The sequence below is a fragment of the Tachypleus tridentatus genome, chromosome 13, assembly GCF_004210375.1.
Source record: "Tachypleus tridentatus isolate NWPU-2018 chromosome 13, ASM421037v1, whole genome shotgun sequence".
Lineage (NCBI taxonomy): Eukaryota > Metazoa > Arthropoda > Merostomata > Xiphosura > Limulidae > Tachypleus > Tachypleus tridentatus.
Genome location: NC_134837.1, coordinates 144,538,129 through 144,553,590, shown reverse-complemented (window position 1 = coordinate 144,553,590; position 15,462 = coordinate 144,538,129). Strand labels below are relative to the sequence as shown.

At 34.0% G+C, this 15,462-nt stretch overlaps 1 long non-coding RNA gene across 1 annotated transcript; it reads right to left on the bottom strand.

Annotated features, from left to right (window-relative positions):
• Positions 1 to 1,133: 1,133 nt before the first annotated feature.
• Positions 1,134 to 4,180, bottom strand: LOC143240744 (uncharacterized). The gene is made up of 3 exons (XR_013021915.1): positions 4,089 to 4,180; positions 3,728 to 3,806; positions 1,134 to 1,217 (listed from the first exon to the last, which is right to left on the bottom strand). It is a non-coding gene; the product is annotated as an uncharacterized LOC143240744 (long non-coding RNA).
• Positions 4,181 to 15,462: the final 11,282 nt, after the last annotated feature.

Here is a 15,462-nt window from a genome sequence, read left to right as displayed (position 1 = left end):
TTGTATAGTCATTGGAACTGATGGTAACTTTGGAAATTATTTAATAACAAATATTTAAAACACAGTAATACAAAACAAATACGGATTTGGAATGGCCTCAAATTTCACTGTCACCACTAAAAGTTAAAAGCGTCAGTCCACAGTGCTCTAGCTACAAAAACAATATTAACTGTTAAGTGAGTAGTGTTTTCATACAATAAAAACCTCAAAAATAATACATTTAAACGATTGTAAATAATGTAGTTGACAATAAAACGTGCGGCATATACGCAATAATATTGTTAAGATAAAATATAAAAAGAGGTTTAACTAGTAATGTGAAAACTGCTTCTCCTAATTAATATATGACCATGAGGGTTAAGGCATTTGACTTGTAATCTGAGGGTCGCAGGTTCCAATCCCCGTTGCACCAAACATGCTTGTTCTTTCAGCCATGGGGGCGTTATAATGTAACGGTCAGTCCCACTATTCGTTGGTAAAAGAGTAGCCCAAGCGTTGGCGGTGGGTGGTGATGACTAGCTGCCTTCTTTTTAGTCTTACGCTGCTAAATTAGGGAAGGCTAGCGCAGATAGCCCTTGAGTAGCTTTGCGCGAATTAAAAAATAAAACAAAAAACAAACAATATAAGTAATAATAATCAGATAAAAACACGGGGAATATGGAGTTGATTAAATTAATGACAGTGTGGAGAAGTTGATAATATTTAGTGTTGGATGAAAGTAAATAGGCTTTCTTTAATAACGAATTTGTGGTTACACAGCTGTGGCTGTGAAATTGAGAATGTTAGTTTTCAAAAAGTGTGATATCATTGCTTTTCTCTTTGTATAAAAGGATACAAAACTCAGATGAAGTTATATCAATTATAACGTGTTTAACTCAATATTTGACAGGAAAAATGCGTATGAGTCAATTACTATTGGAAGGTTTTATAGTAATCATAGTTCACCATAATTTCAATAGGAAACAAATCACTGCACCTTTTACAACCATTGCTTTGAACCAATCAGAAGTGTTATCTGGCCAGTTAACCATAAATCATTAAAAACACGTAAAATTCACAAACAACCTAACTCACAGAATAATTAAGTAATTAACTGACTTACTGTCTGAATAACGCAATGACTAATTCACTCATTCTGGTATTTTTATATAATATTTTATTTCCCCATATTTCCTGAAGATTCAAAATATCGTGTCAACCCAAGACTGTGAAGGAACCTGTAAAAAAATTAACATGTATGAAAATCGAATATACAACTTACCGCCTAGTTACAAAATTCCCATTTTCGCAAGTTACCAGGTTAAATACGCTAGTCTAATTTTATTTCTAAAAATAGCTTCAATAAAAATGCAGCGAACACACTTCTGGCACATTAATACAGCCCCCATGTCGAGAAAATATTTCAAAATAATGTTGTTGTTGTTATAACGTAGTATGAAAGAACAATTTTCGTTAAAACAAGCATGTAATGTTTCTAGTATTACCTGCACATTTGCAAAACGAATCCAACAAAAAAAAAAATTTCCATTTTAATAATAACGTTCGATAGTAATGTGAATTACTATAAACCGCAGTGGTAACATATCCAGTTCTATATGGAGACAGAATAAACTAGCGGGATTGTTTTCAAAAGGAAGCAGAAGAGTGAATTTTACTTAACTATAAATTCTGCATATATATGTAATAATACTGTCTCTTGCATGTCCATGGAACCACTTCTCAGGGTATGGAAGGCCTGTGTTTGTTTGTTTTTGAGTTTCGCGCAAAGCTACACGAGGGTTATCTGCGCTAGCCGTCCTCAATTTAGCAGTATAAGGCCAGAGAGAAGACAGCTGGTCATCATTGCCCACTGCTAACTTTTGAGCAACACGTTCACCAAAGTAACTTTATAACGTCCCCATGGCTGAAAGGGTGAGACTGTTTGGCGTTAGGAGGATTCGAACCCTCGACTCTCATATTACGACTCGAGCGCCCTAACCACCTGGACATGCTGGACGAGGTAGCGCTTAAAAATTCAGAATTTTACATATTTTTCAAATATCAATTAGTTTCCCAAATCAGGGTTCAGTAATAGTTATAGAAAAACGAGTAATGGTGGCTACATGGTGATTTGCCAGTGGTATAAAACATTACACAAAAAAAATGATGAACTGTTGTTGTTGTTTTGAATTAAGCACAAAGCTATACAATGGGCTATCGAGGCTCTGCCCACCACGGGTATCAAAACCCGGACTTTAGCGTTGTAAGTCCGCAGACATACCGCTGACGAATTTGTGCCATATTCTAATATTTTCTATGTACAACTTTTGGTTCACCCAGAGTCTCACAGTTAGTTTCGTGCTGCCTTAGAGTTTATAAATGATTGATGGTAAATTACTATTAGACCTCTTGTATAACCGGAAAAAGGTCGGCATAATTGTTTCGTCATTGTTTGACATTCTCAATTTTTATACAAGCCCACATGCCCTCAAAAATATTCAGTTGAAGATTCTTTGTAGGTCAATCCATGATCGTGAGCAATCGGTTGTACCATCGCAGTATCTTTCTTAACACATTTAATTTATGGGTTTTGTGTTCTGTGGAAATGGCATGGTTGATTAAAGTCTGCCTCTACTTGTCAGTTGTCAGTGTGACACCAATTTCACGTACATCACAAACATTGTTGGTTTAGTTGCAGTAATCTGTTACTATTTTTCACTGTAGACGTACATACACTACTATATGATACTGTTTGCCTTTTCACCATCAAACGAATTGATGTTGAACGTTGTCGAACAAAGCGAGCTCAGATTCATCTGGAAAAAACACACGCAAAAAACATCCGTATCCAGTTGTGCTTACCCTATTGTTTGTCGTCCAGTACCCATTTCAGTGATTCATTTAAATTTCATTTAAGTAATAGTTGATTTCAGGTAGATACACACCTATTGAAACCAGTTCCTGATAATATATATCTTAATGTTCTTAAGGTCACATTCACACCTGTATTTACAGTGAGTCTGTTATTAAGACCTGTCTCGACCTTCGTCTGTCGAAGATAGATACGTTATACACGACATCAGTTTTGAAGCACGTTGAATTTCTTACCTATTTTTGTCTCAGAAATTTACAAGTAAACATATTCAGAAATGTGAGACACATTAGCTATATCTAATGTTAAGTAAAAACAGGCTAATATGGATGTACGTAACTTCAAAGACTAGGAATCGTATTCAAGTTTACTATGTTTGTTTGGATTCTTTTGTGTTACACAATTTATCAAAAGTATCGCAAACATTCCTCGAATGGTGCTGTTTAACAAGTGGAACAGCTGATAGTTTATCTCTATTCCCCTTACGTGTTTTAGAGCTGTCACCGCACACACATACACATTAATACAACAAATAATTATACAAATGTTAACATTTAAAGTGAAAAAAGAACAATTCAGCAGAAATACTTCACCTTAAACAATTTTACAAGAAACTGTAAAATGACAGAAATAAAACAAAAATGGCCGAACATAAAGATTATGCAAACAGAACTAGGATACATAATGTAATTTACGAATTTATCTTAATAAAATATTTATTCAACTTTACCCTGTGTATTCAGACCTAATTCTCATTTGCACCTCTTATATGTTAAATGAAACTAGAATTAAAAGAAAATCTGTGCCAGATACGGATGCTCAAGTTCACATCTTAAAGTATCACTCACAACTTTATAATAAAAAATAGCATCTTACCTGATAATCGTCCCCCCTGAGTTCGTTACATGAACGTATTTGACATGTGAAGTAGGAAAGGATAAGGTCAGCATGAGACCTTAACGTAAGAATTATAAGCAGAGTAATTATAATTCCAATTGTTAGGTCACACTAAAATCTATTGTGGTATCCCAAAATTCTAGAATACCTATGCCAGTAATAATTGTCATTATAGAAATTAAAAAAATAAACTCCAAAGCATAAGAAGGTAAATAACTAAAATAAAATATCTATACAAATATTTTGTAAAAGTTACCAGAATACACTTAAATAAATATGTATTCTTAACTATATCACCGGCTTTTCTATTGTAAAAACAAAACAAAACAACTACCATTACTTTTTTTTCCAAAAGCTCTCCTGGGTCAAAACTTTAAAGTTAAACATTAACAGTTCTCATATCGTAAGTCAGTTACTGAGGTTGAACTTCTGTCATGAAAGTAGAGTAAGACGTCATAACTCATAACTTTAAAACAAAAAATGGATAACTTTATTCAAAATATATAGGTTTAAAAGCCAAATTTAAACTCAAATAAAATCAGGTAAACAAAACAAAATTAAAAAATAACTTAGTAATGATCTGAAAAATTAGATTGTTTTTGAAAATTGCACAAAGCAGCACGAGGGCGATCTGAACTGGACGTCCCTAATTTATTGGTGTAAGAGTGGGTGGAAGGTAGCTGGTAATCACCATCCATTACCAACTCTTGGATTTCTCTTTTACCAACGAATAGTGGGATTGGGTGACACATAATAACGCTCTCACGGCTGAAAGGGTAACTATGTTTAATGTGACGAGGTGTTATAAGTAAAACTACGTACATAATCTGTCTATAAACGTATTAGATCTTTAAGTCACAGAGTATTTTTTTTTAATTTAAAGTTTGAAGAACATTAAAAAATTAATCTAATGAGACTTTTTTCAAACCAAGAGGAGACGTCGGTATAACCCAAGCGCTTTCAAAAGGTGGACCGATCTTTATTAGGGGCAAACCAGGAAGAAAGGTCTAGATTTCGAAGACGCTCGGGTTATAAGGTTTTGTGTTATTGTCTTAAATTGATTTTCTAACTTATGTGTTTTCTTAACACCATGAAAGGGGTTTTACTGATATCGATTATCTATTCTGTTCTCACAGTAAAAGACATAAACAAATGAAGTAATTGATGATGATGAAAAGAAACACTTGAAGTAAAAATATATTCTCAAGATAGGTATTAAGACTTTGATTAAAATAAAGTACAGAACAACGTCTGGACCTTCTAAGGTCATCTTCAAGTTAATCTCTTCATTGTAGTAAACGAAGTAATAATATGATCTACGTAAGTGTTTTTCTTTCCCATTTTTATATTTTCTTTTTGTTTTGTTCTTGGAATTTCGCGCAAAGCTACACGAGGACTACATGCACTAGCCGTCCTTGATTTATCAGTGTAAGTCTAGAGGGAAGGCAGCTAGTCATCATCACCCACCGCCGACTCTTGGGCTACTCTTTTACAAACAAATAGTGGGATTGACCCTCACATTATAACGCCCTCACGGGTGAAAGGGCGAGCATGTTTGTTGCCACGGGAATTTGAACCCGCGACCTTCAGATTAGGAGTCGAGCACCTTAACCACCAGGCCATGCAAGTGAAGTATATTTGTGTGCCACCATAAAAGTACTTTGCGTTCGTGGACCTAGATCGTCGATAAATATTAAGTTGCAGGTCAGATAGAAGACCGAAAATTGTTTGTGAGTTTGTAAAATGATTTGTATATAAATAATTATCTGTATTAACTATCTATAATAACCGTTATTATAAGCTGTACTTTTGTGCATATTAAAATATATTTGTGTTAATTAAGAAACTTTTGCATGTCACTCCTGTTCGCAACTATAATAATTCATATTCAAATTGCCGGTTATTTGAAATAGCAGTACGTAAAATTTATAACATAATAAATCGGAAGCTCGTTCGAAACAAATATAACAAGTAACGTTATAAGGCCCGACATGGCCAGGTGAGTTAAGGCGTTCCACTCGTAATCTGAGGGTCGCGGGTTCGAATCCCCATTGCACCAAACATGCTCGCCCTTGCAGCTGTGGGGGCGTTATAATGTGATGGTGAATCCTACTTTTCATTGGTAAAAGAGTAGATCAAGAGTTGGCGGTGGGTGGTGATGACTAGCTACCTTCCCTCTAGTCTTACACTGCTAAATTAGGGACGACTAGCGCAGATACCCCTCGATAGCTTTGCGCGAAATTCAAAACAAACAAACATAATAAACTGGAGACCCTTATCCGAGATCTGAATCAGAGACAAAATTCATTCTAAATTCAAATCATAATTTAATTGATATTCATCAGTGCCAGCAAGATCTGATCATGTCTGATTATCCAGGTTTTCTTGAACCAGCCTTCCTCGAACGTCTAGAAAAAATATAGCAAAAGCAAGTTGCTCGAAATTGCCAACATTTTAAAATGAGAAGTTGAAAAATCAATGAGAAAAAATTAACTAAACAAAAAGTATCACTAAAATATTGGTCGATGATGATTTGTTGTCTGAAGAATCATAAGGGGAATACACTGGTGTCTCCACTAGCCAATTAGAGTTTAGTGATAAAAATATGTTAGAAATCCAGTTAAAACTTACATAAATTGAACTTGAACAAGCCTTTATCGAAGCCGAAAAAGACAAAGAACAAGCTCGTATTGAAACTCAAAGAGAAAGCAAACCTCTCGAGGCCGAACAAATCCATACTGAAGCTAAAAGAAAAAGTTAATTTGTCGAGTCCAAACAAGCATATATCGAAGCCAGGAAAGAAATTAGACTGAAGGAAATGGAAATTAGAGCAAATTCCTATCAACCACGGCAAAATGACAACTTTGAACTTAATTGACATATTTAAGTACCACCATATAATGAAAATGAAGCTGATAAACACTTCCAGAATTTTGAAAAGGTTGTCACGTGTGTTTGACATTATAAATTAATATGACATTTAAATAGGAACAATAAACAACTTGGACATGTTCGAACAGAATTGTCACAATATGTGCTTTTATTACAAATGCTACTAAGCAGCTAAAGGATTTTTTGAAGTTATTTTTTAATATTATTATAAAATGTGATAAACTTTGCATTATTATTTTTATAGAACAATTCAAAATAATTAGTCTAAAAATAAACACTATTAAAACTTATATGAGAAGTGGGTTTACTTTAGAGTAATATTCAAAACCTACTTCATGATGGTGACATGTGCTCAAAATTAGATCAGCATTTTTCCAGAAGCAACGAAACATTAGAAACACAGTCAATGACAAATTAAAAAAAAAATCAAGATGAGAGAGTCAAAAAGTTAAAAAAAATAGAAGAACGAGACGTAATGTTTATAAAAAAACCTACAAAAGATTCTTTAAAAGAAAAACAATATTTAAACATCCATAGAAGATATACAGGAGTTTATAATAATAGAATCAAATAAATACAAAACAACATCAGTAAAGTGAAGAAGGATTTATAATAAGATAAAGAAAATACTCAAAAATATCAACACCAAGGTAAAGTATGTAAAACCTGAATTGGCAAGTGCAAGGATATAACCAGCCATAACTTTCTCTACACCCACTCAATAATGGCCAGGTGGGTTATAACCAGCCATAACTTTCTCTACACCCACTCAATAATGGCCAGGTGGGTTATAACCAGTCATAACTTTCTCTACACCCATTCAATAATGGCCAGGTGGGTTAAGGCGTTCTACTCCTAATCTGATGGTCGCGAGTTCGAATTCCCGTCGCACCAAACATGCTCACCCTTTTAGTCATGGGGGCGTTATAATGTGATGATCAATCCCACTATTTGTTGGTAAAAGAGTAGCGCAAGAGTTAACGGTTCGTGATAATAATTAGCTGCTTTCCTTCTAGTCTTACACTACTAAACTAGGGACAGCTAGCGCAGATAGCCCTCGTGTAACTTTGCGCGAAATTCAAAAACAAACAAAAGCTTTACTGCTTTATGTTATTGTGTTTCGGGAAGTGGCACCTGCATATGCCATGGTGTGTTGTTGTGGGTTACTGAACGGGTTATTTGCTGTGAAGTTAGGTGTCCGTGGAACTGTAAAGTTTTCTGGTGCTAGTGGGTATCTTGAAGTAGAGTAGATATGTTTAGGTTGCTGACTAAATGTAGATATCCCATGTAGATATTGATGGGAGTTGCAGATATTCGGTTTGAGAAAAGAGTGAACTGGGCTGTACTGTTAGTTTTTTGTGTAGTAAGAGGGAATCTAAGAACTTTGCTTCTTACGTCTTGATATTTGGGACAGGTTTTGTAACTGACTGCGTGAGGGCGCTAGCATTTAACACATTTAACTTCGTCAAGCTGACTAGGACAACATTCGACATCGTGAAAGCCTGCGCATATTACACACCTTTGGCCAGCCTTACAGTAGGGTTTAGAGTGTCAAACTTTTTGGCATATGAAACACTTGATGATATGTTTGAATAGTAGCTTGGCAATTCCTGTTTTGCGTATTCTGTAAAATAGGACGCATCCATTAGCAAGTAGAGAGACTTTGTGTTCTTTGTTTTCAAATGAAATTTTTATCAGTGGTGTCTTTTGCTTGGAAAGGAAAGATGCCATTCTTTCTCTGCTTTCTTAGGTTCAAAACCTAATGCTACCAATTTGTCAAGAATTTCTGTTTCTTTAGGATCAAGGTCTACACCTTTAACGAGTACTGTGTGCGTTTAGTAGGTGTCTACTGTTACTAACTAATATTGCCACCAGAAGCTTCCTTAGACAGGTGGGATAATAGGTGAGCATACTCCTCAGGTTGGCCACATTTCACAAGACCACCTTTAGGAAGATGTCTTGCTTCCTTAAATGTAAATGTGGAAAAATGTTTTCAAACTGAGCAGCAATTTGTGGTTGAGGAAGTATATGTAAGTAGTGAAGGCCACACTACTGCATCCAAAGGATGCCGCCTCAGGAGAAAGGGTGATAGTCATAGTTGATAGGCCACTGTGACAGCTGGATGATTATGTCACAAAGTATAGAACTATTTTTAGGCTTCCGTGACTCATACAGTACATGACTCATCATGTTGATAATAAATTAATTAAATCCTCATAAAATGATGCTTAAATCTAATTCATTAAATTATTTATAATTAAATCACTCAAGAAGGACATTAATTAATTAGTCCTAAAATGGACAGTCAACACTAATCCATTATTTAATTAATAATTAAACCATTCTACTACAATGTACAAAATATATTTTAAGGTAATCCTAGCTCATGCAAGTCTCACCATGTTCAAAATTAATCATTAATTAATTCTTTAAAGGAGGCTTAACACTATTTTATTAAACCAATTGTAATTAAGTTCTTCTTAACACGGCGCTTAACACTAATTAATTAAAGAGTTATAATTAGTTAATCAAATCATTTACAATAAAATTACCCTAAAAATACACTAATTAATTAGTTAATCCTAAAAATAACAGTGAACACTAATTTATTATTTAAATAATAATTAACCTATTATATTTCTTACTTATTTCATTAAATTAATTATAATTAATGACTTATACAATACATGTCACGACAACAATGCAATTAATTAAATAAATCGTTTTAACACTTAACACTAATTCATTTATAAAAAATAATACTTAATGTTAATTCATAAGTGAATCAAATTTCCTATTCTGGAAGAATGATATCTTAATTAAAACCTACTCTTTTAATTATCAGTCAAGTGGTTAGAGATTTTCAATGATATGAAAAAATGTCAAAAACAATATTTAGTGTAACATAATTATATATTCTTTAACAGATTGTTACATTGGAATGTTAGATTGTTATAGAAATTTATAGGTTTTAACATGCTCACAAGATATGTGTGTAGGTTTAAATTGCCCTAAAATGAGAAATATCATGCAAAAATTCAAGCTTTTAGTTTTGTTACGTATTATAATTTATTCTGGATGATTTATTATGTTATGTAGGTTAACATATTTCTATTTCAAATAACCAAAAATTTGAATTTGAATTCAGAAATTAAGTAAATATTAATGTGTATCAAATGTATGGTAACTTCCAACAAGATTGATACATAGTTTTTAACACAAATATGTTTCAATATACCAACAAAAAATTAAATACTACAATTTATAATAATGGTTATTACTAATAGTTATGACAAACGATGGTTTATATACAATAGTTATACAAACTCTCAAACAATAGTGAGTCTTATGTCTCATCTGAAACTGAATCTTTTATTGACGTTCATGAAGATCAAATTAATTCTTCATTGATACACCTTTATATTTCCTTTGGAGCGTCCATAAACTCTCACTGATGACAATATCCAATGTCCTCATGGAAATACTAACATCTGAAGTTAATTCACTGAAGTTAAATGATGTATAATGCTCAAAATCTACAAACATTCCTGTTCTAATTCTGTAGTCTTCCAATTAATAGGCGTTAATCACAATTATAACTTCTGAGGCCTATAGCACACTGACTGTACCTGACCAATAATAATATTCTTCTGTCTACTGGCACGTCCGTTTATATAATTTAAGGCAAATTTTTAGAATGTTCAACAAAGTTCGAACATGCTAGTTGTTTGGCAAAACATATATAGTTGATTTCTACTCTCAAGAACTTTCTACAAATTCAGAGGGCAGGCTGGAATTGAGCAATGCATAGCCAATAATATATGTCACATAGGAGAAAAGAAAACTCTACTGAACCAAGCATAGGTATTAAAATAAACGAATTAAAGGTAAATCCATTTCACTTTATACAACAATTTACATCATCAATAAAACGTTTTTATGCAATAAAACTTTTACTAATTTGCATCAGATAATTTATCCATGCTTTGTAAAGGCTAACTTTCACATATACTTAATCATTATCATTATTACAAGATTTTAACAAATATACTCTGACAGTACAAGCTGTCAACGTCTAGATTTAATTATGTTAAAATTAATTATCTCAAATAAAAATGATAAATTCTTACTGTATTCGTCCATTTGCTATATAGCCATTTATCACCTCCAAATCCACACAAAACTTGTGAAAGTATGGAATACATTTCTAAACTATTCATAACTTCTTTCAGACAGTGTTCTGTAGGACACTTAATATTTCACAAATCACACATAAACAATAATCACCCTTCAGCCAAATATGATAAATAAATGAGCTACTGATTACTAATATTTAAAATACCTCAACCTTAATTAAATACACATAGAGATTTATACATATCATTCTATGTTTATAAAACTAATAAACTTGTATATGATGCCAAATGAGAATACATATGTAAACAGTTATTTGTGACAACATGTGAACAAATATAAAGTACCTTGGAGATAATGACCAACACACACACAGATTATCAAGGTGATAATTTAAAATACCAAAACTTTCATACTGTCTACGGTTAAGACACTAATAGCAAATCGCTTACATACAATCTAGAAACAGAAGTTTAAGAATTACAAAGATTATACACAATTAATGTAGGCACTGGTGTCAAGATAAGATTGTTTGAAGGATGTCACATGGTCACACATACTGTGCAAAGCTTTGCTCATTAGTTACATTAAAAAGAACATTACATCTCTCTTTCTACATCTTTTAAAACTATATGTAGTTGTGTGTTTTCTTATAGCAAAGCCACATCGGGCTATCTGCTGAGCCCACCGAGGGGAATTGAACCCTTGATTTTAGCGTTGTAAATCCGAAGACATACCGCTGTACTAGCGGGAAGCAAACTTTTTGTACATTTAGACTCAGTGGTTTTCTAAGTACAAAATAACACACTGGTATTATCGTTCTTTTAATTTTTACTTTATAGATAAATTATAAAACAGTATTCTGTGATTACATTTAAAACTCTCGTTGTGCCAAAAATTATATATTTCATTTCGGTTAGAATAAAATGGAAGTTTTATTCATCTTAAACGTATGGCATTTATATTTACAGAAACTTTTATTAAAATAAACGTTAATTATAACACATTGTCACTATCTACATGTTTACAATATATCATTGTTCATGAAAACCATTTATTGAAATAAGAGTCAATTATAATACACTTTTACTATCTATGTATTTGTAATATATTTAATGAACTTGAATATTGGATATTAGTTCTTAATCATGATAAACTTATATGCTGAGGCTTAAGAAAAATATTACATATTTAGACTCAATATAGTTTTTTTCTGTAAGTTTGTACAAAGGGAAACTATGATTATCTTGGTATTTTTTGTTACTTTCACTTAGCTTAAGACTTCGAAGACGTCGTCGAACACTCAGTCCCTAACGTTTTTCTTTTCTCCAGCAGAAATAACACTGTAGTGACAATATGTACACCAACTTACCATAAAAAAAACATCAAGGATAGCAAACTAATCTAAAAGTGCTTCCCTTCTATATTAGTCGCCTTTTATTATTTATTATAAATCTTATTTCACATGTGTTATTTGTTAAATATTAAGGATTCTTATACTGTCAGAAGAATTTCACCCTCAGATAAAAATTGTCCAAATTGTAAGATGGACAGTACTGATATTTCTATACGTGCTTAAATGATAACGGCTTCATGAAGCTAGACTATCTATATAACTTTATGTGCTATATTTAAATGATAAATATGTGAGTTCTAGATGAAAAAACAAAAAAAACGTAGCCCAGAAATGTAAAATAATTTCCTATTTAAACCATTAACTATTGTGAACATATATTTGATTTTCCCTAATGTATAAGTTTATTTTGATACAAGTTAAATGTCAGAGTTAATGTGTAGTGGACATATAGTATATTTTAGTTGCTTGTTTGTGAGGCATCGCTAAATATCTGGATGCCTAGAATAATTATTTTAATGAGCATGTCATTATGAACCATTGGTAATTAATGAGCTTGAGAAATCACAAACAGGAAGTCAGCTGACACCAGCTAATATAATTAGGCCAATAATTCCCTGCTCAGTTAGAATAAAAGATTACAGAACAGACGCCAGAAAATTCAATATACAATATCTTCAAAAATCTAGCTAGCACTCCGAACTGATCTGATTATTCAAGATGAATGAGAGAAGATGTGTCTTACCATTAGTAGAAACATCATTTCTCACCCAAGCTCTTTGTAAGTATTATAATGCCATTCTTTCTTAAACATCATTCATTATGTTAATAGAGTAAAAATGATAGCCTATGATAAACCAGAATAAATTATATATATGTGTGTTTGTAAATATTAAGTGTTTGATGACTTAAATAAAAGTGTTATTGGAAGTTTTAGTCTCCAGTCTCTTTATTTTAAATATAAAGCCTCGAGCTAGTACCTGTGTGCTCCATTCGCCCACTGCATTCTCACTTCAAATAAATATATCATGTAACAGCAGGTAGTATTAGTCAAAACTCCAACAGCTGAGTCAAAACAACCCACGTGGTCTGTCTGCAAGTGAGCCCACGACCACGTTACATGATTGGGGCAGTCTCGGGGATTTTTGGAGCACCTAACAACAGGTTGGCCTGGCATAGCCAAGCGCGTAAGGCGTGCGACTCGTAATCCGAGGGTCGTGGGTTCGCGCCCGCGTCGCGCCAAACATGCTCGCCCTCCCAGCCATGGGGGCGTTATAATGTGACGGTCAATCCCACTATTCGTTGGTAAAAGAGTAGCCCAAGAGTTGGCGATGGGTGGTAAAGACTAGCTGCCTTCCCTCTAGTCTTACACTGCTAAATTAGGGACGGCTAGCACAGATAGCCCTCGAGTAGCTTTGTGCGAAATTCCGAAAAACAAAAAAACAAACAACAGGTTGGTTAAAACAAAGAAATAAGTTAAATTAGATAAGTTAGTTTAAAGTACTATAAGCAGTGTAAGTAGAAAATAGATTAAAAAGTAACTATGGTTACTGCTGGTGTAGACACCACTACTACAAGGTCTTAGAATAATACTGAAGCCGCAGCCGTTCAAGTAGGTCCGCGAGGCACTATACATTTAACGGGCGCGATACCGTTGTTTCACGGTAAACTCGATGAAGACGTCGAAAGTTTTATAGACGCATTAAAAGAAGCCGGTAGGATATCAGGTTGGACTAACGCACAAAAATCGGATATTTTGAGACTAATAACAGCAGGAGAAGCAAAACATTTCATTATGACGTTTTATGACGTATTGCAAGAAACTGTATATTTCTATTTCTAGTTTTTAACACATATGGTTAACCGAGGAATATGGTAAACGAGAAACACCCAATATAATAATGTCACGATTAAGAAATATAAACCAGCAAAAAGGTGATTCTGTTTGAGTGTTTCGACGTAAGCTACAAGACTGCGCACAACTTATCAACATCCAGATGAAATGATGATTCAGGATATAACAAGACTGCGCAGAACTTATCAACATCCAGATGAAATGATGATTAGGATATAACAAGACTGCGCAGAACTTATCAACATCCAGAAGAAATGATGATTCAGGATATAACAAGACTGCGCAGAACTTATCAACATCCAGATGAAATGATGATTCAGGATATAACAAGACTGCGCAGAGCTTATCAATATCCACATGAAATGATATACTAATAATCCGAGTATGAGCGAGGTTTGATCAGTGATAAAGCTCACAGTAACGTTAACGAGATCAGCACCCCTCAAGTTGCATTAGTAAATCTCACTGAAGTAGGAAATAGTGAGAAGATAAGAGTTTGTTTGTTTGTTTGTTTGTTTGTTTTGGAATTTCGCACAAAGCTACTCGAGGGCTATCTGTGCTAGCCGTCCCTAATTTAGCAGTGTAAGACTAGAGGGAAGGCAGCTAGTCATCACCACCCATCGCCAACTCTTGGGTTACTCTTTTACCAACGAATAGTGGGATTGACCGTCACATTATAACGCCCTCACGGCTGGGAGGGCGAGCATGTTTGGCGCGACGCGGGCGCGAACCCGCGACCCTCGGATCACGAGTCGCACGCCTTACGCGCTTGGCCATGCCAGGCCCTGGAGAAGATAAGAGAGCAACAGTTGTACAGGCACAAACGTTTTATGATAGGTATGATAAACAATGGTAAAAATGAACAAGCAAACTGACGAAGCAGAGGATCGCGGATTCGAATCCCGGTCGTACCAAACATGCTCGCCCTTTCAGCCGTCTGGGCGTCAATAAGTGACGGTCAATCCCACTCTTCGTTGGTAAAAGAGTAGTCCAAGAGTTGGCGGTGAGTGGTGATGACTAGGTGCCTTCCCTCTAGTCTTACACTGCTAAATTAGGGACGGCTAGCGCAGATAGCCCTCGAGTACCTTTGCGCGAAATTAAAAAACAAAAAACAAAATTATTAATAAGCTGTTTTTTTTTAACTAATCAAAACTTCAGTACTAATCACCATGCTATTTCTCTACTTATAAATGGTGTCGTATTGTTATTCATTCATTTCGTTTTTTTTATTGATGAGTTTTATTTTCTCTCCCAATTTGTACTTCTTATAATAACGTTTTGCATCTATTAAAAATTTACGTGTTTATTTTTCATAAATATAGTTTACTTTTTTTCAATTTAACAGTCTCTGTTCCGCAACGGCTTATCTGCGAACTGGATACTGTGTTTCGATAGCCGTGGTGATCAGAGCACAGATAGCTTCTTGTGTAGTTTTACGCTTAGCTACAAAATAAATTTGGCAGGTATCCAATACATCGG